The 25,235-nt window shown below is 26.2% G+C and overlaps 2 long non-coding RNA genes across 2 annotated transcripts; both read left to right on the forward strand.

Moving 5' to 3' along the window:
* Window positions 1-431: 431 nt before the first annotated feature.
* On the forward strand, window positions 432-14,675 carry LOC147809945 (uncharacterized). The gene is made up of 7 exons (XR_015433902.1): window positions 432-863; window positions 2,382-2,464; window positions 4,198-4,281; window positions 8,369-8,405; window positions 9,480-9,617; window positions 11,087-11,170; window positions 12,585-14,675. It is a non-coding gene; the product is annotated as an uncharacterized LOC147809945 (long non-coding RNA).
* Window positions 14,676-19,284: 4,609 nt separating this feature from the next.
* Window positions 19,285-24,795, forward strand: LOC147809946 (uncharacterized). Its single transcript, XR_015433903.1, has 3 exons — window positions 19,285-19,380; window positions 21,370-21,547; window positions 24,143-24,795. It is a non-coding gene; the product is annotated as an uncharacterized LOC147809946 (long non-coding RNA).
* Window positions 24,796-25,235: the final 440 nt, after the last annotated feature.

Here is a 25,235-nt window from a genome sequence, read left to right on the forward strand (position 1 = left end):
TAAAGAGAAGGGTAATAACAGAAAATTAAAAAAATAGCAATGCTCTATCTAGGTTTAAAAAATTATGCTTAATTATGTTATTACACACGACATCGTCGCGGAGCAAGCATGAGCTCATAACGATAGGAGAAGTTTTTCTGCGGATTCTGTCTCAAGAAGCTAGATATACTGCTTTCTATGTGACTAAAGCCTTAAAAAAAAACTTCGCCGTAGCTTAAAAAAAGAAATAAAATGATTGAATGCAATAATGTAAAATTTGTTTTCTCCCATTTGTGCCTTTCTTGAAATTAGTTACTAAGCACTCTTTTCCATGTTTTCATCTAACTCTCTATAAAATTTGAATTTCAAAAAACTAAAATAGCCTTTGCAAACAAGTAAGCTACAAGCTTAAAAAAATTCTTTCACGCAAGTGTAATAAACAAATTCTAAATAAAGCGTACTTTAGCTCAATTGTGTATATGTTGATACTCTACATGATATTTGAAAAAAAAATTAAATTTAAAATTGATTTGACACTTTTGCGATTGCATTTGTCATGACAGATTACAATACGGAATCCCTTAATAAGCATTGTGGTCAAATTAGTAGTTACTATATTTTTTATTTACTATGCATGTTTGGTAAAGCAGAGTTGTCCCAAGGAATAAAAAAGAGCAGGATACTCCCTTGCAGAAGAGAGAACGTACTACCGTTAAAATTTATCAAAATGTGCTACATTATGTATTAACTGATTTTGATCCTCAATTTTTTAATTACCCTCATATTGTTGTATGTGTATATTTCCTAAAGTAATTTTCACTCTCTATTAAAATAACCGAGAAATTTGAAGCTTTTGAAAAGGCAAGCTAAAAAACAATTGCTATGTAAGTTTTCTTAAAAAAAAGTGAATTAAAATAAAAAAAGATTAATTGATAAACAATTTGATGGTGCACATTGATTTGCTTTTACCTATGAACTTTTTATTTTAATTTGAAATTTTTTTTATTGTTGAATAACGAAGAAAAATGTTTATAATTTTATGTTTATGCAAAAAAAAAAAACTTGATTAAATTCAATAGTTTTGTGGAATTGTGAATTTAAAATATGGTTCCTCTTATTACCTAAAAAAGACATGAGGTATTTGCATTAATGATTATATTATCTAAATTATTTAATTAAATCTTCTTCTTTAAATAATTTCAAGAAAAGGATATTAGATTAAGAAACAAAAGCCATTAAGAGTAATTTTAAATAATTTTAAATACAATCTCATTATTTAAAAAGTGTCGAGTTATGGGCGATAAACGCAGAAAGCAAAATTAACATTGAAAGCTCCCAATCATTCCCGTCTAAATATTGAGGCCATGTTCCTAGAGTGAGGCTCTCCCGTATTTTGAGATTCTAAGTCGGTAACATGTTGTAAGTCAGCCTATAGTACATTTTTAAGTCTGATTTCGTATGTTAAATAATCGCCTGCACCAAGAAATTAACATATTTGGTGTCACCCCTTGAAACTCTTTAACTTTAAACTTTTATTGCTTGAAGGAATGATCACTAAATAAAATATAATTTATGGTGTATTATTTTTGTACTTACCAAATTTTAATAAGTTCATGATTTTAAATCTGTTATTAACATGCGGCATTTCTCTAAAATTATAATCTGCAACAAGCATGTGTCGTTCTGATCTATAATTTTTGTTAACTTTGTGAAAATCAGATATGCTGAATTTGAGTTTATTTTCTATTTTATTAAAACTTTAATCCTCTTGTTGCTATTCAGTTAGTTTAAAATAGCAAAAATAATTCAGAAAACAAAAAAGTTTGTTTTACAAAATTACATTTAGAATTACTTCAAATAAATTTTATAGATTGATTTTAAAACATTGGCCATTGTATAAATACAAGTAAGCAATACATCTGCATGAATATTTTTGAGTTTGGTAATATATTTTCTATTTTTTGGATAAACTTTTATAATGTTTTGGTTACTTAATACTTTTTAAAATTCAGTTAATTTGACTCTTTGTTCTTCTGCTAATAAGTGTGGAAAAAAGTAATGACATATAAACATTTAATAGGAATTAAATCTTTTCGTATGATCCCAAAGTCTCTAATATAGGTCTTTTTGTTTCTCTCATTGCAAATTATGGTTTTAATTTGACTTATCGTTATGCATGCAACTTTAATTTTTTTAAATTTTTTTACTTTAAACATTTGAAATCTTTTATCTTCATAAGTTACTATAATGTTCTAATTTGCTGCGCATTTTCATTATATGAGCCGTAAAAGTTTGTTATTATTTTTATTTTAATATGCATTTCATTTATAAAGAAAATTTGAAAGTTTAAAATTTTATTATTAATGTATATGATTTGTAAATAGTGATACTTTGTTCTATAGAATGTCCTCATCAAAATGAATGAAGATGAGATGACCACAGTTGTTGGTGATTTTGGCTTAGCGGAGGAAATACCAGATTCAAGGTAAACAGTAACTGCCCACGAACCTGTATATATTTGAATGTTTATAGAACATTATTTTAATATATTTTCTGTATTAATCTGTTAACTGGGTGCGAAACAAAATAGCCAAACTTCATTAGGACTTCAGCAGTATATTATTCTTTTGCAAAAATTGAATTCTTGTCTTCACCTTTTATACAATTGCTAGTTCATCTTAATTTAAACAGCTTTCCAAAACTTTCAAAAGACTAACTGTTAAAAGTTTATTTTTAATTAGCTTAAGATAAATCAGATTAGTTGTAACTGTCCTTCTTAATGCTAAAAAACTTGTAACCATTTTGATGAACCGTCTATGTAACCATCTATTTTTCAATTCAAAACTCCTGTTTGAATGTCTGGTTTCTTATATGTTAGCACTTTTTGATTGGTAGATTCCACTGATGAAAGTACCAACAGATGGGGATAATTTTTTAAAAATTTTTATTATTACAGTAAAGCACATTTTATCTGTATCATCGTAATTTAATTGCAGTCCCAGTTTTTTCTTAATATATGCTATGTTAAAATAATTTGTTGTATGACCGAAAAACATAAAATATTGGTTACATGTTTTTTTTTCTTCTGTACTTCGTCTTTTTCTTCTTTTTTTTTCTATGTGATTTTTAAATATTTGCCTTGAATTATAGAAACTCTTAAGGCTTCCTAAACTCTAAAATACAATTTTTCCCCCCTTCAATTTTTTTTTCTTCTTAATTGTCTATGTGTATGGAAAGAATTGTATATGTTTGTGTATGCAAATTATTAAGTCATGGTATGATTGTTTTAAACTTATTTCTATTTTTTTTTCTACATCAATAACATTAAATGTCATCTTAACAATGGCTATTGCTTTGTCAAAATTAGTGTGCTTATGAAATATTAAATTTAAATTGTTTGATTTTCTGTTATATATCAATTTACTTCAGTCCCTTGAAAAAAAAATGCCTTATTGTAATATTGAAATTTAAAAAGATGAAGGAAGGATAGTCATTTTAGAATGCCTCTTTTATCCTGTAGTGTGCTTGGTGATCATGAATGCTATATTTATCCTAGTGGTAGTAAACTAAAGCAGAAATTTTAAACAAATAGAGTTTTTGTTAAATGTTAATCCATACTTATGAGCTTTTGTGTATCAGACTTTTCATACATCAATTTAAATCATTTGCATGTAGTGGTGAACAATTTTATTTAAAATTTAGTTAATTAAAATATTAATACTTTACATTTGCAACCATTAAAAATATTTTCTATAATTATGAAAATTCTGTAGTTGTTAAAAAGTTTGCACATTTGTGACACAAACTTCTATGTTGTGCCATAACTGTTGTAGCATAACAGCAAGGTGTCTATAAGGGAAAAAAGATCTGATTTTTCTCTTTTTTTTGTAAAATTTGTTTAATTACATTCAAAATTAGCATGTCTCAAAAATATATAGCAGTTTTAAAATCACTTAAATAATTCAATATGAGCTTAATATGTATCTATATTTTTTTTAATGAAAGTGTAAATATCTTTTTAACTAAGTCTAAATTATAAATGCTAGTATTTCTACTTGTTTAGGTGCCTTATTTTGAGACTTTTTCTGTTGAATTATAAATATAAATGCTTTTTGTAACTAAGCTTAATTCTTTTTTTCTAAAATATTATGATGTTATTTGTTCATTTAGATATTAAGACATTATTGAGGTATTAAGACATTATTTGTTTATTTTAAGGATCGTAGTCAATGTTTACTAATTGTTGGTTCACCTTATTGGATGACTCCTGAGTGTTTAAAGGGAAAGTGGTATTATGAAAAGGTAAATATTTTTTAATTAAGTTAGCTCTACTTTATAATTTCCAGTGTTCCAATGACACTTTTTGTCATATTTATTTACATTCCTTCAAAAACTTAATGAGTAAAGCTGACATACACTAACACATAGTATGCTTTTCTAATACAAAATGAATACTAGTGGTCTATCCTATTTAAAGGGCTAACTATGTTACTCTGATGATCATAGTAAAAACCTGTTTTCTGGTTATCATATAGCGTTATAAGTAGAACAGGGTGCGTAGCGTTTGTAAAAAGTACTTAAAGGTGCTTTTTTGGGGATTTCGTTTTTAAAAGCTTTTAAAGGTGCATTTTTCAGCTGGCGTTTTTAAAAAGTGCTTTTTTTCCCACACAATTTTTTTTCCCTTCAGTGATGTCTGGTGGATCCCATGCATTTCACGAAAAATGGGGTGTTTGCTACGTAATCATTCACGCGTACTTCATGTCGTACCCACGTTATGACTTGCACATGCGCGCAGACTTGAAACCGAAATCCTAGTGCTCCAATTCGGATGGAGAATATCAGATCCTTATGAAATGTTTTTCTTTTTAATTTATTTTAATTTTATTATTGTTTATTTTATTTTGCTTCTAACACTTTTTTGACGTAGGGGGTACGGGTACTTTTGTTCTGAGTTCAGGGTCAAGTTGAATTCACTCGATGATGTGGGAAAGCACTGATTGTTTCGATTTACGTCTGTTTCTTTTTGGAGTTTTTTTTTAACGCTAAAACTGTTTGCAAAAAGTTTTTGTTTTTCAATGATATCACTGATTGAATATTAATTTTTTGAGTGCTTGAAAATTTTTGTAAAGTGCTTGAAAAGTTTTTAAAAAGTGCTTATTTTTGATTCAAAGATTTGGCTACGCACCCTGTAGAAGATATTCAAACAGATTTTATGTATGTCTATTTTGTTTTTATATTATGCCAGGATTTTTTCATATCAACGTAAATAACAATTTCAAAAAATAGTGAATTTGTTCTTGAGCTATGATTAATCATAACTTTTTATGATGCTTAGTTTTTAAGTTGTTGTAATCCTTATTAGTTACTGAATCATATGTTCAAGTGTTGAAGGAAAGTTAAAATATTCAAATGGCGAGCTAAAAATGTGTAATTTTATACAGTTCTTTTTTTTATTCATTTTTTATTTTATTTCAGAAACTGGTATGAGCATAAACAATTAAATGATTTAAGAATAATATATAATAGTTTTTTTAAGGAAAGAAAATAATCCAATATTTTTCTTCTAAAAAATATTTTTCTTTTATTGTTTAAATGTTCTTTTCGCAGTATTTTTATTAATTTTTCCATGCTAATATTTTTTTCGTTGTATTTTAAATTTTAAAAAAATCTTTATTTAAAATCATCAGTCCCCAAAAAGTGTGATTTGCCTGCCACTATACAATTCATGTCCCAGATGAGTATGGGTCTCAGAACCTTAAGGTATTTTAGCAATCTTTCTTTTTTTAATTTTTGTAATAAACAGCAAAACTGATTTGATTACAGGAGGACTCTGAAATGAGTTGAAAGGTGATTGTTTAAAAGAAACCTGCAAATTTCAACCTCAAATTAGACCTGTTACAATGTTTATTACTCGCACCTTCCTTTGTGTAGTTCTCAGATTTGATAGCATTTTTTAATAATTTAAATATCAATTTGCAACCCCAGTGTGTTTTAATTATTGAATTATATTTTATGGAGTATTAGACAGTCAAAAACAGAAGCTTTCAGAATCAAGATTAATTTTGCCAACATTGCATGTCTTGCCATAAAAGAATTGAAACAGAATAGCTTTTCATATTAACTTTTGAATTGTTTAAATGTAGTGGTGTTAAAAATAATTTTAAATCAAATTTACATGAACAAAGAATCATACATTAAAACATAAAGTTTTCTACTACTGTAAGAAATTTTTCCAAAACTGTGGAAAGTTGGCAACCCTACTTTAAATATGCATCATTTTGCTTCTTTTTTTTTTTTTTTTTAACAAAAAATAGGGTTTTTTAAAATTGTAGTAATTAAAAATGACTTTTGTACCTGTTTATTAGAAACTGCATTGAGAGATTGTTTTGTTGCAAAAGGAGTTATCTTATTTTTGTGAAATATTTTCATGCATGACTTTATTAACTTGCTTTTATCGCAAAGATGTGGGAGTACCATTTACGACTAAGTTAGCCATCGGCTACAACTTTATAGAGCATTGACTTGAATTTTTATGGATTTTAATGTGGACCACTTACATATACTCGTATATACACATATACCATTTACATGATGCTCGATGTTTTATTTATTTTTAAAATAAAAACAATTTCCTCATTTTGCAGATGCTATATTTAAATGACATAATCATATTTAACTGGCATAATTGAATCATGAGAACTGAGTGAACAGTATTTCTTATGTTAATCAGCAATATTTAAATAGTAATATAGTTATTTTATTAAAAAATTAAATTAGTTGCTTTTTTTTGCTCGTGTAAGAAATATTCGAAGTTTCCGTTGCCTGTGCGACTAGTATAACCAATGATATAATGATGTACACTAACACTTGCAAACCAGATCTTTTTAATTAATATATTAATGAATGATATAGTTATAATATCAGAAGGTAATGAAATGATATCAATATACTTTGCCTTCCATTCTGCTTTTGACACTGTAATTGTTTTTCCATCTTGGCATCAACTGTTTATATATATACATATATAAATATGTTACTGTGAATTACCAAAATCGGTGACTGCTGTCTTTCACCAGTGAATATTGACAATCACACAGTCACTTTGGTACATGTCCCAAATACATACTAGATCTAGTTAAGTGCCACTGTATGTTATACATTTGCCCGGTACTCTGCATACTGATGTTTTTACTAATCGTTCCTTAGCAGACATTATAATATTGAATAAATATAATAATGTCAAAGAATAAATTAATATCAAACTGGATATAAAAAATGTTTTGATCGTTCGCCAAAGCGACTATGTGATCATTGATATGCACCGATGAAAGTCGACATTCTCTTGATTTCGGTCTTTCACTGTATCATAGTTTTGCTTTTCTTCTTGCTTTTGTCCCTTTCTCTCTCTTCTTGCAAATATTCTGCCTACTTGCGTAATTTTCTTTAATATTTTATGATCATTCATTTCTATTTATTCTTCTGCATAAGAAAAATGTATTTAGCAAGAGTCCTGCAACAGGAACATGTCACACCCCCAATACTTAACTATTATTAAAATATTAAAAAAAATTTTGTGTGTCAACAATTCACAGTATCAAAATAATCTATTTTTAAAAAGAAAATTTCATAACTTACAGTAAAAAAATACAGACAAATAAATATGTATTTAACAAGAGTCCTGCAACCGAAACATGTCACTCCCACAGATCTTAATAACTATTATTAAAATATTAAATTATTTTTTTGTGTATCAGTAATTCACTGTATCTTAATAAACTATTTTTGAATACAAAATTTCATAACTTACAGTCATACTTAATTTAAATTTTTCTGTTGAGGTATAAATGTAACTTTTTGTTGCAGGTGTAACTATAAGAGTAAAATTAAATAAATTTACCTTTTGTAACGAAGATTAATAAACACTTTTCTGTAAGCAAACACTCAATAATAGCTGTAAGATTATTTATATAAGTCCAGAGTTTTGCTGAATAATTTCCTCAGCTGTACAAGACCATGAAACGTAAAGATTTTTGACACAGTCTTTTTCACACAGACATAGTGTCTCTTTATAAATTGAAATAAACAAGTTGATGACAAAAATTTCATTAAAATATGGAATAGCATGCACTTTTCAGTTAATATGCTATATTTCAACCATATTTAAAGAAATTTAGATTTACATACTTATATCCTCTATCTTGTGGATAGAGCAACTTATAATATTTTTTAATGTTGTATTTTCTTGTATATAAATATATTTTTTGTATACTTTTGTGTTAAAGCATATTAACTGTACAAATATAAAGATACTATACATATATAAAGATTAAAGTACTATATATGTCTATCTTACCATCTCAAGTGTTTTCTGATAATTATTCTGTTTCAGAAATATGCTCATCATCTGAGGGTAGAATCGAATGAAGGTAGTTTTTAAAAATGATTCATAATTATGATTCTTTTTTTTACTGACCTTTTTATTTATTTTCATTTAAAATTTACTTTTTGTATTTAAAAACTTGTTTTCTTTTCTTTTTTTGAACAAAAGTTTATTTTTTAATTTTCATTATTAGCAGTTATTTTGTTTCCCTGTGCAATTGCTTAAAAATTGCATTAAAAATAGTTCAAAACCCAAAATAATTTTTATTTTATCTTACAGAATATATTTACAAATCTGGTGATACTTCATATTCACCATGTAAACTTAACTGAACCAGCTGTTGTTATAAATCTTAAAAGAAAATAAAAATTATTATAGTTGTTTTTCAATAAATATTATTCATTTTTTGTAACGTGCAATATCAACACATTAGCAGTTTTTACTTAATTGAACTTTTTTTTAAAGATAGAAAAGATAGATTTTTAAATTGTAAAAAATTGCAATTGTTTAACTATATAACATTTAAAATTGTTGTCAATCCATAATCTACTTTCAGTTAAGTTCTTTTTTATACATATATTTTTTAATCTTTTAATGAGATACTATGAGCTAAATTACTTATCTTTAAATAATATTATTATTTGTCATAACCAAGAAATAGTTGCTTACTTTTTACTGATTTAAAGCAACATTTTTTTTTATAATTCAATTTTTATATATTTCAGTTTATTTTTGATACCTTCTAAATCTTTAAAAATTTTTTGTAACTTATATTTTTAGGTATATTTTGCATGACAAACTTTTTTTTCTATTTTTGTATTAAATAAACTGACAATTGATTATATTGCTATCCATATCAACAATATTACTCAATATACTTGAACACTTTTGTCCAAAGAAAGCCCCTCCAGTCATAGTTTTTCACAGTATATTATTTAGGGAACATTTTTCCTGTAAAGAAAAACTGTCATATCCTATTGACTTGATTCAAATGATCATTTAAGTGATAATGATAATTACAAGAAATTAAACACTTACAAAAAATTAGAAATACCAATTTATTAATCAAACATTTATTATTTTGAATGCCTATAATTTTTTTATTCTCTTATTTTTTTAGTTCATAATTCGAGGACCCATATTGACAAAACTTATTTAAAAAACGCTAGTGAGACAGATTTTGGAAGATTAAAAAAGTCGATCTAGTCCCCAACTTCTTTTGAAACCAAGTATGGAAAATGTGTGTTCCTTTCAAATGGTAGCTATATATGGTGATAAATTTAATTATTATCCTTTTTTTAAGCTACTTGTAAACAACTTTTGACTGATTGAGTACTTGCAATGCCTTTTTTAAATCTATTTTACTCTCTTTTAAACTCTTTTTCTTCTTTATTACTCAATGTGAAAGATGTATATTGAGTGGAAATGTCAGTAAAAATTGGCTCAGAAGCAAAATACTCTCCCTGTATAGATTATATGAATTGCGAACAAAGAATTGTAAGTTATTAATTTGTAACATAAGACCAAAAGAGTATATTGCATAGCTGTCAACTCTATTGGATTTGACATAATTACTAACATAGTACTAACATAACTTACGTTAATTTAAACTATGTACCCTAATTTGGTTCTTGATCATTTTAACTACTGGATAAATTAATCTAGATGGTAATATAATAAATATCAGGCTGTTCCAAAATTGTTTCTCCCTTTCTCCTTGCACATTTGTGAGAATAATGAAATGAATTTTAAGATAATCTTATCATTTGTGTGTATGTGAACATCAGATAGCAGAAAGAAATACTCTTGTTATTCATTTTGTGTAACAAAATAACATTAAATCAAATGAATAAGGATTTTAAAAAAATTTTATTTAGCCATATAGCCTAGCGAGGAATGACAGATTTACTTATCTGAAAAAAAAACTAATAATTTTTTAAATACATAAAAGTTTACTTCTTGCTTGTTACTTTTGATCAAACTGCCAGACTCTACACAAAATAAAAATTAAAAGTAAGAGTGTACAATAATTTTTGATTGACCTGCCATAAAAACTTAAAAATACCATGTTGATGTTAATACGAAGCTGTTATTCTAAGAGGGAAGCTTGCTTTTAAATTCCATGTGAAAGTAAGATGAAGGTATTACTAATAAATAGTTTTTTTTTCATTCAGCAGCAGGTCTAATAGATATTAAAATAAAAAAAATAGAAAGAATTTAATGTGGATATGTTATGACAGACTTAATTACAAAATAGTTGGACAAAATTTATATCTTTTAAGGAAGGGTAAAAAACAGAAAAATGAAAATTTCAGTATTAAAATTTTGGAATTGAAAATTTCAGCACCCAAGAATTCATTTTAGTTTTACAAAGTTTGTAAATATCACAGATACTACTTAATAAAATTTATCTTTTAATGTAGCAGGCTGTATAAAAAACACTTTTTAAATAATTGAACAATAGAGATTAGATGCTATTTACAAATTAGCGTTTAAGTAATGAAACTTAAACTAGTTTGGATAAAAATAAAAGTTCAAACTAAATTTTAAAAAATTTTACATATATATATTTTGAAAAATATATCTTATCCCTTCACAGCTTCTATGGAGAGATAGGCATTGTTTTTTAGGAATATAATTTTTCTTTTTAAAAAGCATTATTGAATTTTTTTGTGTAGATTTTTAAGTTTCTTTATATTCTTACTAACTTTTGTATATATTTTACAGTAGCAGCTGCTTTGCAATTGCAACATTTTAAAGAATTCTTTGGGGTCCATTGTTCTGATTAAAATGCTTGTGGACAATATTGGAGTATTTAATTTTTACTTTTTAAAATCTTGTCTTGCTTTTTGTTATTATCTCTGTTATTTATGTACTCTCTCTATTATGTCATCTTTTTGAACAAATAAATAGCACATCCATTCTTTTTTTAGAGGTTTTTGTTTAGGCAATCAATTTAAACTGATCTAAATTTTAAACTGACTGACAAAATTTTAAAAACTTTGGTTTAAACAGAGTACAGATTTTTAAAATCATCAATAAAAAAGCAAATTTTCATATATAAACATAGTGGTAAATGATATTTAAATCAGTCTTTTTTAAAAAACTGATTAACTGACTAACTTTTCATAATTTCTTAAATCAAATATCATTGTAATTTGTAAGTTAAATTTTCAATTTCAAATCAACCATAACTTCTTATTGTGACAGAACAGAAAAACTTTTCTTTTTTCTAAAAGCATTCTTTCTTCATTCTAAAAATAATTTTTTGAATAAATCTACATAAAATTGTGTTAGAAAAATTTGTGCCCTATTTGAAATCATGTAAATTTTTAAAAAAGGAGAAAATTTAATAAATATGAATTTCAAATGATACTGGATTTCCAATTTAGCATTTTTTACAGTTTTGCTAGTTTGTGATTTTTATCTCATGTTAATTACGTGTATCCTACAAGATTCTTCTATTATTCTTATGCATTTCTGGAGTGCTGTTAGTTAAATTCTAGAGTGTTGTTAAAGAACTTCTGCCTTAAAAGTATTAAAATTCTGCCCTAACAGTACTTACATGTTTGGTTTTTCTTTTTATCCACTTTTGTTTCTCATTTTTTCATTCTCCTTGGTATTTTATGACAAATTGTTTTATAATTTCGTACGAAACTTTAGTTGTTAAAAACAAAACATTTTTTGTCAGCTGCTTTGCTTATTTGATATCATTTAAAGACACGATGCTATTTAACTGAATATATTTCGATTCTTCAGAGCTGTAGTATCATTTGCAAGTTTTGCCTTGTATTTCCTTTTTCAGTCATATTAATATTTCTGACACTTTATTATTCTTTATCAGAGTTGACATAATCTAAATCACCTGATTTTTTAATTAAAAATAATTTATAATTTCTTACTTAGAGTTGCGATATTATTTATAATTTTAATTTATAGTTTTATTATATTTTATATATAGTTATTTTATATATATTTATATTTTAATTTATAGTTATTTTAATTTAAATTTTATTGAATTTTATCAAAGAGAAAAAAAATCCTGGATTTATAAAAATTTGCTTGAAAAAGTTAGGGGGGAAAATTTTCTAGTATGAGTTTCTAAATAGAAATGATTAAATGTTCCCAGATTATAATAATATACTCTTCATTTTAAATTGATATTTAAATTTTTATTAAATTATTTATGAATTTTCTTATTTAAATATAATTTTGTATCAAACAGGATGTAACTATACTGAATGGGGCTACTATACTGATTTAATTGAAATTGAACATCCCACTGTAGAGGTTCTATTGAACTAGCTGAGCTACAAGATCAAGAACTACATTTGTTGTAAGTAAAATTTATTTTCCCTAGCTACTTGCACTTTCCGTAACTACTTGCATTCTCTCTCTTTATATTTTATGTTTAGTTGTAATTTCTTTTCCTTGTTATATTTCAAACTTGATATTACTTTGTTAATATATGATATTACTATTAATTTGTTAATAAATTGATCAATAAACATCAACCTAATGAAATTTAAAAAAAAGAAAAAATAGATTATGAAACAGGTTCAAAGTAGTTTGGAATTTTTTTATAAGTGATTAAATTTTAAGTGATTTGCATTCCGTTAAATAAGTCCATTTTATTAAATTAAGCTTTATAAGATAAATTTTAGTCTTATTAACTTCCTTATCTTTCTTAATATTTTTTCTATGACAAAATCCTTTAAAAGCACAGGCTGATTTTACTAATAAAACATTGTTTAATTAATATATTCATACAGGAAATATTCTGAGAACCTGTTTGCCCGAGCTTCTGTCGCCAGTCAAGTGCTAGCATAAAGTTTTTTTTTTCTTTTCATAGATAATTGAAATAATTTTTAAGCAAATGTTACATTTTTTTAAAATTTTTAAACCACCTACTTTTAGAAAATGGAAAAATCTACAAAATGGGCCTAAAATACTCATTAATAATGAAAAAAACTCAGTTTTAAATAAATTTAATTTACTGGTAACATAAGAGTTAAGAAAAGCAAATCTGTAAATGGGTTAACAAACAGAAGATTTTTTTATAAAAATTGATTCAGAAAATTGTAAATATCATCAATAGCATCACAGACGCAATGTATTTATTAACAATTTAAATTAAAATGTATAAATTAAAAAATCATTGCTGAATGTCCTGTGCATTACAGGACTGGGAAAATTTAATTTGGTAACTCAAAGGAATGAACGTCAGTGTCGATTTCCTATTCAATGCAGTAATTTTGTGAGGTTATGTTTCAACCTTACAGCTGGACATCTTCATTTACAATTAATGCTCTGTTCATATATTGTGTTCCAGATTTTATTGTTCTTCCCTATAGGGCTTCTGTAAATTCATTACAGAACATTCTTCATTTGTTACACCCGTTCAACCCAGAGTCACTCTCAGGGTTTGCAGGCCGCCTTTGTTCACTACTAATATTCGTTTTCTTGTACTGAGGGGACTCGCATTTTGAGACTTTAATATTCTAAGGATGCACCCAATTGGAGTGGAGTTAAATTAAATTCAATACAGTAATAAAAAAGCTTACATTTAAATCTAACTTCAGTTTTCAATATTACTTTTAAAAAAATAAGGAAACTTATGTTAGTTTTTTGTTTTAAATTGAACTGAAAATGAAGCTAGTATATGTTTTAATCATCCCTTGTTCAAAATTTTACTATTGTGAGTCTTTTGGCACGAATTTATAAGCAGAAGCTTTATTTTACGCATCATTTCTCCCCAAAATAGTCCAATTTATGCTTATATTGAGCCAATTCAGCGATATTTTTTCGCAATAATTTCACTCCCCCTCCCTTAGATATTATTAGAATTAATCCATTTCTAACTATACTAAATTCACTGAGTATTTTCTGTTGAATCCTGGAAAAGTTAAGGTCTAAAATCCCTAAATTACTTACAATTCATTTAATTTTAATCATATTTTTGATTTAATAAAAATGTTCTAATAAAATTTTTGGCAAGATAATATGTGGTTTTTGTAAGGGACAGTAAAGTATTTTTGATATTTCTACTTATATACAAAGAATCTAAAGTAAGTTTAGAATTTTAGGGAAAAAAACGATTATTGTATTTATCTCCTTAACTCATTAGATTGCTTTTCAAAAAAAATAAAGACATGTTGATTTAAAAAATATATGACAAATAATAAATCAGTAACTTTTAAAGTAAGTATGTAAGAGAATAAAAAACTTTTTTAATGTCTAATAAAATTTTTAAAAAAAATGTTTGTGAAAAAAACTTTTTAATTTTTTTTTATTTATACTTACTTAATTTCAATTGTGTGCGGTATAAAAACAAATACCGAGAACTAAATTCTTGTATTAGGTAAAGAATAAACATTAAATGTAAAATATTGTAACATTTTTCTGCTGTTATTTTAAACTTTTTTTTTATTAAAATAAATATGTCTATTAAAATATTTTTGTCCGTCATAGGGTTTACCTTTTTCAGGGGAATACATGTCCCATGACTATTAGTATGCAACATTAACTATTTTTCTCTTTCATTATGTTTGCTTTCTGCATTAACACTGGACTTAGATATAACTCTATTTTATTTTTTTTCTTTGAGTATATAATATTTGCTTTTAGAGCAGCCCAACCACTTTCTTGTGATATTCTGTATTTTTAGTCAAATCATGCTTTTTGAAATATCGATGTAGGAGTAGAGAAGTTTTATAAGAATTTTAAAGAGGAGAAATAATATATTGTGGATCTCAGATTTGCTAAGTGCTCTCTCTCTTTTCAATTAAAGATTTAATTTATCCAAAATGCTTAATATCCAGAAAAAATACTATTTTTGAAAATAACTAATGTACTATTCCTTTTAAAGTAATAACCTTATTCGAAATTTTAAAAAAAATCATTTGCGACTAATTAAATTTGTTTCTTACAGTCATTACGCATGTTTCTTCAAATCAAAACTTTTGAGCAATTGCCGATGAGCTTTTGAGCAATAATCTGAAATTTAAAAGCTTAAAATGTAAAGCTATCTATATAACTAGCTGGATCTATATTACTAAAAACACCTTTACATACATTTTTAAACTTTAACTTAAAGTAAAATTTCTTTTCACAATGAAATTATTGCTAACTTTAAAATCATTTATTTCATTTCATGTATTTAATAAGCTCATTTTTAATTATTTTAAATAACTTAAATATTTTAATTTTATATTATATTTTACACTAAATCAGAGCAGATTTTCAGTTGTCAACCTGCGACTTTATTTAATTATTTTATATTTATTACTTTGTTAATCAAAAGCAATTTTTTTACATTTCATAAACAGCTATATGTTTAAAGTTATTACTTTTGTAATATTTAATGTGTTTTAATTTTTGATAATAGTTATTTTGTAATAAATATAACAATGTGACGATAACAAAACCCATAGAGAGAACTAATTTATGAAATATATTGTCAATTCAAATCTTATCCAGGTTCAGCCTTTACATGCATCATATATAATTGAATTAAATATAAGCTTACCTCCAATTGAGTAAAATTCTTTGAAGATACAGCAAAGAACTTATCAATAAGAATTGAATAAAATGTTAATAAAAGGAAAATACAATAATATATCAAATGAAATAGTCCACTAAATTGAAATATAAGTGTGCTTAAAAATGTACTAAAAGTTTTGAAGATAACCAGAGAGTTAGAACAAAACTTGAGCTCATCATAGTAAAAGTTTCCTGACTAAAATGTCGAGAAAATATTCGATTTGAGAGCCTTTTTTAAACTTGCCTATGAGTTAAAACTACTCTTACAACACCCTCTACCCACTTCTTATTTCAATCCTAAAATGATGCCTGCACATTTCATAAACAGATTCACACAAGCAAATTATCTTTTCCTACATCCTACAGATATGCCATGTTGTCCCTTTAAAATGATCCCTTATAGATAAAGAAGGGTTGTTTGAAGCTGTGAACATTTCCCTATCGTAAAGAGAAATCAGCTACTTAGTAGGTAAAGAACAGCAACAAACATGAGTATCGTCCAGAGTATTGCTTCATTGTGAAGGGTGTTGTTTTTTACTTAATAAAATCAATAAAGAATTTTTTTAAAAAAAACTATTAAAAAAATGAATATTTTGAAGAAATGTTGCAATTCACAATAGGGGGTGTTTGAACCCCCTAAACTTCTCTCTTACCTACATCCCTGATAAAATGTATGTTTAAATATAAAAGTATTGCATACAAACTGGTGTAAAACATTTAATTATTAATACAATACATTGCATCTAATAATTTGATCTAATTATTAATACACTAATATAACGCTAGATATAATAAATATGCTATATTTATATAATATTTCGTCTAATTTATCCTATTACCAAATTTATATTATATATCGTCTAATTTAAGCAATTGATAGACTAACAGAAACAAGTGCAAACTGGTTTCAGGTGCGTAAAAACAATGGAACTGTATAGTATCATCTGATAATTAAGATTTTACATAGAATCTTTTAGTGCATCTAATAATTTGGGCAGGACTGTATGTTGTTCATTGTAACTTTTCATTGAAATAAAAATACCTATGAAATATATGTTACCGTGAATTATTGAAATCAAAAGAATGTCAACTTTCACCGGTGAATGTCAGCAATCACATAATCGCTTTGATGAATGTCCAACAAATTTGTTACACTCGATTTGATACTAATTTATTTGTTGATATTATTATATTTATTCGATATTTTAATATCTTCTAAGGATGGATTAGGAGAAATATCAGTGTTCGGATTACCGGTTAAATGCATCATGGGCAGTGGCACTTGACCTTAAAAAAATATCGATGTAGGACATACCGGGCAGTGGTATTCAACTTGACCAAGTATATATTTCGATCATTTACCAAAGTGATTATGTGATTGTCAACATTTTTCATTTGAAGTCAACAACCACCTATTTGGTCATTCGCAGTAACATGTACATTCGTTTGCTGGGTAAAAACTAACAAGATTAAACTACAATCATCATCATCATATCTGGCTAGACAGCCCAGGGTGGGCCAGTGCCTTCTTTTGAATTCGAATCCACTTCTCTCTACTTTTGACACTTGTTCGCCAGTTTTTCTCCTTTAGAGTAAGGAAATCAGTCTCAACTAAATCCAACCATCTCAGCCTGGGTCTACCTCTTTTCCTGTTCGTTAGGGGTTTGTGTAACAGGATTTTTTTTTAAATTTGAGTCATCATTCCTTCTGAAAATGTGAGCTGCCCAGTTCATTCGATTTATTTTAATGAATTTCACAATATCTGGCTCTCTGTAGATTTTATACAGTTCAGTATTATATCGTCTTCTCCAGGAATTATTTATTTTTATCCCACCAAGGATGGCCCTCAAAACTTTTCTCTCAAAAATGGCAATTTTATTTTCACCAGCTTGAGTTAGGTTCCAGGTCTCAGATCCATAGGTAAGTATTGGCCTAATTAATGTTTTATTAAACTACAATTATAAAGTTAAAAAACATTTATTTTAAATTCTTGAAGTAATCACAAAAGAAGTACTTAACAAAATACCTGATATTATAAATTGAGCATTGCCCACTGGTAATCCGGCTGAAGGAACAAAATTATGTATTAAAAGTATAAATTCTGTAATGAATTACATTTGTTGTATCTTCTGACAGCCAACTGATAAACAATTCAATTAAACAAGGAGCTTCATGAAGAAATCCCTATATAATAGCATTTTTACACAGATATTTAATTTGAACAGATATTGAATAGTTAAATATGTATTACTAATACATAATAAAGCGAGTCTCATTCATAGAAATCTGTTTAAGACTTTTTTTTTTGTTCTAAAATGCTCTTTTTAATTCTGAAATCCCTTTTTTAAATTAATTAAAAAGTCTTTTAACTGTCTTTGATGCCTGTTACTATTCAAAATTATGAGTAAACAGAATAAGTGTTCATGTTCATTTAATGTGAAATCATAACTGTTAAGTATTGCAGTTTTTTCTATTTTGATGACTATAAAAATTCCTAAAATTCCCTATGTGTAAAATATTTAGTTCATTATGCAACAATGAAGTTTGTATCATTTTGTAAAATCTACTGGATTTTTTTCTATGCATGTTGGAAGCTATGTCTTTATGTTAACTTTTAAATTTGTGTCCCATTCATTTTGTCCAGAAACAGCCTTTCACTAAAAGAAAGTGGGAAAAACTTTTATAAAAAAAAAAAAAAAAATGAGAAACTGGATGAAATGAATAAAGAAAATAACTATTTTCAATTTATTTTAGTTTCCTGCAGAATTTTGAAATTCATGAATCATTTAGATTTAGTTGCATACTAAACAACATTCAATTACAAAAATAAGAATAGTATTTAATATGTAATTGTGAATAAATTTTGTTATTTGCAGTAGTATGCAATCTTTAGTATGTGATTTCTTAATTGAAAAGCATTAAAAAAATTGATTATGATATTTTAACAGTTTATGGCATAAACTGTTTAAATATCATAACAACTGCCTTTTTAAAAAATATAAAAATTTATATTTCATTTCTAACATTTAAGTAAAATATTAAAACTCTACAATCATTTTAATTTCTTTCGAAATGCATTAAATTTATTTTTATTCCTAAGTGTTGCTTTTTTATTATATTGATGTATTAAACAGCTTGGAAATTAATACTATTATTTAAACTTCATTGCAATTAAAAACTATTTTTTTTCCACTGAGGTTGAAAGAAGCATAATTTATTTCTTACTGAATCTGGAAACTTGAAAGAACAATATTTCTTCTTTATATATATGTTAATTTTAAATTATTTTAAGCTCTATTAAGTTATATTTATTTAAAACTAGTATGACATTTAAATTCTTCTATGATTTATTATATTTTTTAAAAAAAATTTACATTAAAAAAATAAATGTTTAAATTTTTTTTTCTTTTAGGTCTGGTAAAACATTTATAAAAAATACAAGATGTCTTGCCATGAAAAACAACAAAATCTTACTGCAGGTAACATTTAAATTGTTTTCTAATTGCACATTTTATCCGTATAGGTTTTATTTTTTTGGTTTTATCATAGTAGTTGTTAATGAATGTATTTATTTCCTAATGCTTCATACTACAAACATGTAAAAGTTCGATTAAAAACTTCATGTGAGTTTTATGGAGCAGCTAAGTTTCTATTTTGCAATGAGGGATAGCAAAATTCAATCTCAGAAACAAACTTTTCAAATTAAGTTTTATATTAGAATTAAACCTCTAATGATTTTTTTTTATATAGAGGTTTTTCAATTATTGTGCTATGAGATTTGAATTTTAGTCTATCATAAGCAAATGCTTCATAGTGGCTATATTCTGTTTTGTAACATTTTTGTCTAAAGTACAAATACCACGAAACAGAATTGTTTATATTTAATTTCATTAATAACACTTGAGATAAAGTTTCTTATTTTCCATTGCATGAAATTTTTGAAGGATTCTTCGATACTTTTGTATTGCTGTATTTCAAGCGATGCGAATAGAGCTTTTCTTTAGACGACCTTTTTAGTCTATTATTTGTCGAAATGTGCAAATTTAAAAATGTTATTTATAACATGAGATACGTTATACATGGTGTGTAGCGTTTTTAAAAAGTCCTTAAAGGTGCTTACTTTCGATTTTCGTTTTTAAAAGTCTTAAAGGTGCTTTTTTCAATGGGAGTTTTTAAAAAGTGCTTAATTTTCCCTTTTCGAAAATGAGACTTTTTTTATTTACCATCTCGATTTCCACCACGTATGCAAAAGCGTGGTTTCTACGTTGTTCTATTCAATGTTTTCATAATTCAATCTAACACAATGCATTTCGGCGTACCCTCAGTCCGTTTGATGAAATACTTGCGGGTCAGCATTTGCGTATACTGAGCTGAGTTCTGTGAGATTCTTGCACTCTTATGTACAACTCTGCTGCAATTGGCTATAAATTCCCACGTGCAGGCTTCATTTTCCACCCTCTGAAATCGAACCGAAAAATCTCTCCATCTTTTTATGGTGGTTTATATAATCAAAAAGAGAGTTTTTTTTTTTAATCAGAAACTTAGTTATTTTATCATGATCATGTAAAGTCTCTTTAAACTATTTTGCATTTTGCTAATATATATTGTGCTTCAAAATATTCTTTTAGTGCTTTAAAAGTATTTAAAATGTGATTATTTTTTGTTGAAAGATTTGTCAATGCACCCTGTTGTATATTTCATGCAACAGACGAAAAATTTCTTATTTTCTGTTTCATGAAACTTTTGAACGATTCTTTCATACTTTTGTATTGCTATATCAGGGTAACTACCCACCTGGAATTATCAGGGAATTTTTTTTATATTCTGGAGAAAACCTGGAAAAATCAGGGAAATTTGGATAAAATCCTAGAAAGATCAGGGAATTTTAAAGAAAATCAGGAATTCTTTTTCTCAATTTAAATTAATTTTATCATCCGTTATACCCCTTTCTTTAGATGGATATTTATTGCCAAACAGTTGGAATATCATCAACTTAGCAATACTTTACTTGCATCAAAATTTGCTCCATTATAACCCTGTTAAACTAGAATACCACATGAAACTCTCATGGTGGCTAAATGAGTGAATAAACCTTTGACCTCTTTGGATAATATTGGACTGTACAGTTTAGAATGGGCAATGATTGTGGGGGAAGGGGTTTGGATATTTGCTTCTGATAATAAAAGTAGAATTTTTTTCCTTTCTAGTCTGTGAGCTGAATCCATTTATTATTCTAGTTTGTTCCGATGCTTTTGGGATATTTCAAACACAAAATGTTTTAGTATTCATTTTCCTAATAAATTTCTCCGAAAATTACTTAGTTATAACTTGAAGACAAAAGATTTTATATAGCACTAGCTTTTGTACTCTCATCCAATGAAATCAGTGGATTATTTCTCAGGATTATTTCTCAGCTCATCATTTTCAATGTTATTTTTCTAAATTTTTTTTTTAATTTTTAAATTTAGGAGATCTTTTCGTTTTTTTCTTGTTTCACCTTTTCCTTGTAATTTGGGTTTGATAAAGCATCGATTAACTGCACTTTTGGCTGATCCAGAAAATCGGAAAATTCAGACATCCAGGATAGTGATGGTCCCGAGCATCTCTAATTGGTTCTCTAACTTAATTGGTTCTCTACTTTATATGGTAAATATTTGATTTTTGATTCAAAATACAAAATGTGTAGCAATTAAAGTGTTGTAAATGTTGTTTGCAATCTAGAGATATTTCTGAAACTGTTTTTCCTTTTACCTTAAAAAGTTGGCAAAGACTGAGAAATGTATGAAAAATATGTTAAATGATGTATTAATATAAAATCTCAAAAGATTTTACTTATCTGCAGGCCAATAAATTAGTCAAACATTTAAGGTTCAAATATAAAAAGTGATAATTAGAGGAAAGAGCTCTGTCGCATGATATCGCATAATACAGCAACAGACATGTGATCTATATTTTTTTTCTTTACTTTTTTGTTGCTTAAATTATCTGAACCTAATATAATTCTAATTAGTTATGTGACATATCCATAAGAAATTACTGTAATCGAATAAAATAAACAAGATTTATTCAAAAAAACTCATGTTGATTTAATTTTCATGATCAATGGGAATATATATTTTTCTTAACTATAAAAAAAAATTGTTCGCCAAAACACTATTTCTTTCGCTGAATTTACAATTTATCGCATTCGGCAAATATTTTGCTTGGGCTCTACGTGTGTATTTCTTGGAAAGAAGGAGAACGATACTTTGTTAGTGACAGGTTTCTAGTTGTAAAAACAGTGAACTAATTTAAACTAAAAACTATGTTGTTAGATCGGAATTCTTTAAATATTTTTATTTCAAATAAGAAAGCAAAATGAATAAGATTTAAAGAATTTTTTCGCCTTTTTTTATAGAGTGTGCAAGAAGAAATTTGACAATTCTGCATTTGCGACATTCTTTTTTGTATTCTGAATATCTCTTATAATAATGCTATTTCCAAAAAAACTACATTATTTATACATTGATTTGACTTTAGATATTGGTTTAAATAAAATATAATCAATGAATTTTATAAAGAGCACTGTTTAGATAAAATAAAGTACAAAATAGCTTTATATTGAAAGATAAATATAGTGTCTCTCAAAAAAGTTCATACACTAATGACTTTCAATGAAATAGGGCTCTGTCTGTTAATTAAAATGAATATTTCAGAATGGATATATATATATCAATAAAAATATACTCTATTCTTGGCAAAACTGCATAGAATATTTTAAAAACAAAGCAAAAGTTTATTTTTAAGAAAGTCGTCATATACTTTAAAAAAAACTCTGCTTATTGGTAAATATTCTAATTTTTGGTATAATTAGAATATTTACCAGTAGCAATTTTAATATGAAACAAAGTTTCCAATAACCGAATTTTTGACTGATAATTGTACATTTTATCTTAAAATATTTAAATAAACAGGTTATCCATTATGCCATCAATAAATGACTAATTACCTTATCCTTGTGATATGCACCAACATACAAAGACACCAGCATGCTTAACTGTTCCAACTGTTTTGGATAAAGTTCCTCATTTTTTCTGCTTCATAAAGCACATCAAAACCCAATGTATTAAGTTTGTTTCCATTAACCGATTAAACATTATTACTGCGTTAGGGATCTATTTATCATTGATTTTGCAAAGTAAAGCCTCATCGAAAATGAAATTTAAGCAGAATATTTTTATTAAATTTTGCAGAAATTTTTATAACTTTCAAATTGGAATTTATGAATTTTTTCACAAATTTTATAATTTTAATCTCAGATCACGCTGATATGAACCATTTTACCTCATGTTTCACAATGGAATGGGACAAAATAGACTAATTTAGCAATATTCATAACTGAATTACCTCTTATGATGACAAATAATCATCTTTCAAAGGTTGTCTGTTGTATAATTATGACTACGAGCCACTTATAAATGATAAAAGAAAATATTATGGAGTTAGCCAGCAAAAATTGAAATATAATTTTGCTAACAAAAGTTTGATACTAAATTGCAAATAAATAAATAAATAAAAATTAAATGAAAATAATTAATTAAAAAAAATTAAAGTAATAGACACTAATTTTAATTCTGAAATCCGAAAGCATTTATGTGTTCAATGATTGTAAAGTAAAATTTTTGTTATTTTTTTATTAATTTCTTAAAAATAAACTTTTCCTTGGTTTTTAAAATATTCCATGAAGTTTTGCTACGAATAGATTATACATCTTATTATTAAGTATCCATTCTGAAATATTTATTTTAATTTATGAAAAGAGCCCTATTTCAATAAAAGTCATAAGTGTGCGAACACTTTTGGAAGCCACTGTAAAAATGGAAAAATTTTGAGGTATAATTGCTTAGAATCCTTTTCTTTTGCTTAATGAAAATATATTAAACAATACTTATTCAAGTTTTTTTTTTTTTGGTCACTCTTTATTTTACATTTGGTACACTTTGTGAGAAAACTACTTAATGTATCATATTAAAACATTTTTTATTCAATAAAAACAATGTGTTCTACTAGTTAAAAATATTTCCTCCACATCTGTCTTAATTTTTTAGAAATTTATCCAAACATTAAAAAATAAAAAACAATATCTTACTAAGTTACAATATCTTACTTACGAATTAATTTTGTCTGATTATTTTTTCTCGGTGATATATTAAAATAATAACATTTTAAATAAAATATTAACCGGACATGATTGTCTTGCAGATCACCTTCACCGTACTCGGATCTTCTCAAGCCCTTACTGTCCCCTCTGTAACTCTAATATCCCTATCCACACCACATCCGCCACTGTGCAGTCGTTAGGCGCGACTCCGAGACTGGGCTTTATTGGAAGGCCAGAGAACTTATGAGGCATTAACTTCGGTCAATTTATTGTTGTGTCATCTTTACTTTTGTTCCTGTTCATTTATTTTTATTTTTGCCTTGCCATTGGAAATATTAAAAAAATATTAATAAAAAAAAAAAAATTCATAATATAGAGACTTTTCTTGTACCTATCCTACACTTTATGAGGAAAAAAACATGACGACCTGGAAATTTTAATATGTTTATATGGAAAAACTTGAAGAAAATTAGGGAAATTTGAAATTGGATTTAAGTGACCACCCTGCTCAGTGTTGGTTGATGTAAATATAATTGTATTTAATGTAAATTTTTGTCATGTAAAGGTTTGTTTGATTTCAATTTAATCCATTCTATGGTATTTTCCTGATTTTAAACTGGGTCTTATTGTTATTATTATTGTTTATTTAACCTTATTTTTCATCTTCTCTAATTATAATTTTCTATTTACAATACCAGTTTGCTTGTTACATTTATATAACTATTCTGCTTTAGATATTCTAATAATATTTATGTCATTTCCCTCAAAATGCTCATACGTCATGAATTTTGCAGAAAATTTCCTAAATTGTAAAGTCATTTTTTACAATAAAAAAATTTTGAACGATAAAAATATTTTATTTAAGATTTATTGCAGTTTTATATTATTATTAATTTTAAATCTAAAAGATTTTAATAAAATTTACTGGGGTTTATTAGATTTTTTATTTACTTTTTCAAGTATTTTTCTGAAAAATCTACTCTGAGCTCTTAAGCTTTTCAACTTAGTGTAAATATTTTGGGAATGTATTATTTAATATTTGGCTTTGGTTTTACAGACTACTGTAGTGTTGCTACAGCTTACTTGTTATGCAGCCTGTTCTCTCTTTTTTTATAATTTCTGATCTCTTCTTTTTATAGTCTTAACTTTAGATTGATATTTTTTCTATTTTTATATTTCATGATTTTGAATGCT

The sequence above is a fragment of the Parasteatoda tepidariorum genome, chromosome 5 (assembly GCF_982258835.1).
Source record: "Parasteatoda tepidariorum strain Cologne lab strain chromosome 5, Ptep-v5.0, whole genome shotgun sequence".
Classification (NCBI taxonomy): Eukaryota; Metazoa; Arthropoda; class Arachnida; order Araneae; family Theridiidae; genus Parasteatoda; species Parasteatoda tepidariorum.